Here is a 2,050-nt window from a genome sequence, read left to right as displayed (position 1 = left end):
TCCCTTTCCTCTACTTCTTTCCTTCCCTCTGTTACTTCCTTGCCCTCTGCTACTTCCTTTCCCTCCGTTGTGAGACTCAGAACAGCTGAGTTGTCATCAATATTTTTTTCTCCGCCTGAATCAGCTCTCTGTTCCCCGTCCTGACTGTCTGTCTGCCCGCTGAGCCCCTCCTCAGCCTTGGGCCCGGTCGGCGGGCCCAAGGCTGTGTGGCGTCTCTTCCGTCTCTTCCTGTTTCCTTACCTACATTCCCCTGGGTCCTAAGTCCCTCCATGTACAGCTTCTTATCACCCTCTATGTACCAACGTACATTTATACGTTGCATATGTGTCTGACCAAAATGATTGTTTTAGAGTATTTAAGGGGGCGACCGTGGCTTACTGGGTAGAGAGGGTTGTCCGCCAACCGAAAGGTCACCGGTTCAGTCCTCGGCTGCACCGTGTCCTGTGTCGAAGTGTCCCTGAGTAAGACACTGTACCCCTAACTGCTCCCCGGGCGCCTGTAATTGGCAGCCCACTGCTCCCTATACATACAGGGATGGGTCAAATGCAGAGGTCAAATTTCGTGTATGTATAATATGTATATGACAATAAAAATGGTTTCTTCTTCTTAAGTGTTTTGTTTATAATATGTATAATAAGCATAATTTAGTTATCACTACTGAGAATTTAACAAACAAAAAAACATGACGTAGATAGGTTTTGCAGTTTTCAAGGTGTATATTTAAATATCATCTCTTACACACATGAAGACAAAGTTATGAACACCGGCTGAATATCGATGATCAGAATCATTATAACTGTGTTATAACTGCTACTGTGTAAAGAGAACACTGCTGCTAACAAGAACCTGATGTGTTTAAAGTGTTTAAACCAAATGTTATTGACCTTTAGTTCATAGAGCAGTACTTTAAAATACAAGTGCACAATACACTACTTTTGAATTCATTATTGAACTTTGCCATAACAATGAGATTAATCGCGAGTAAATATTGTAATCGCTGCCAAGCACTAATATATATATATTTATATATATATATATATATATAAATATATATGTATATATATATATACACATATTTATATATGTATGTATATATATACATATATTTATATATGTATATACACATATATTTATATATGTATATACACATATATTTATATATGTGTATATATATACTGTATATATATATATATATATACATATTTCTACATATATATACTGTATATATATATATTTCTACACATATGCCAAAAAATACCATTTCAGCTTCATCAATGTGACAAATTTCTGCTTTTCTTAATAAAACTGAATAAAAACTTGAAACGTCTTGTTTTGTTAAATTAACAGTCAAAACATATTTAATTCACAATCACATCAATAATAAAAAATACAGCAAAAGTTTGAGAAGCTCAACATGTAATTGATTATTAAATCTGTTGTGGATTATCAACAGTTAGTTAATTGTTATGACTTGAATATTTTCATGTATGAAATAAGATGTTATTTTAAACTTCCTGCAGGTGTTCAGTGGTCACATCAACCGTCAGTGATTCAGACCCACAGCAGTTTAAAACAGGAAGTAAACAGGAAGTAGGTGTTAACATGGATCAATATGTGTCTGTGATCAGCTCCTGTCTCTCTGTCTCACTGTCTCTCTGTCTGTCTGTCTGTCTCTCTGTCTCACTGTCTGTCTGTCTCTCTGTCTCACTGTCTGTCTGTCTGTCTTACTGTCTGTCTGTCTCTCTGTCTCACTGTCTGTCTGTCTGTCTGTCTCACTGTCTGTCTGTCTGTCTCACTGTCTGTCTGTCTGTCTGTCTGTCTGTCTTACTGTCTGTCTGTCTCTCTGTCTCTCTGTCTGTCTCTCTGTCTGTCTGTCTCACTGTCTCTCTGTCTGTCTCTCTGTCTCACTGTCTCTCTGTCTCCCTGTCTGTCTGTCTCTCTGTCTGTCTGTCTCACTGTCTCTCTGTCTCACTGTCTGTCTGTCTGTCTGTCTGTCTCACTGTCTCACTGTCTCTCTGTCTGTCTCACTGTCTGTCTGTCTCTCTGTCTC

This window comes from Anarrhichthys ocellatus, unplaced genomic scaffold, assembly GCF_004355925.1.
Source record: "Anarrhichthys ocellatus isolate YVR2014 unplaced genomic scaffold, GSC_Weel_1.0 scaffold1290, whole genome shotgun sequence".
Taxonomy (NCBI): domain Eukaryota; kingdom Metazoa; phylum Chordata; class Actinopteri; order Perciformes; family Anarhichadidae; genus Anarrhichthys; species Anarrhichthys ocellatus.
Note: the sequence above shows the minus strand (reverse complement) of the source record.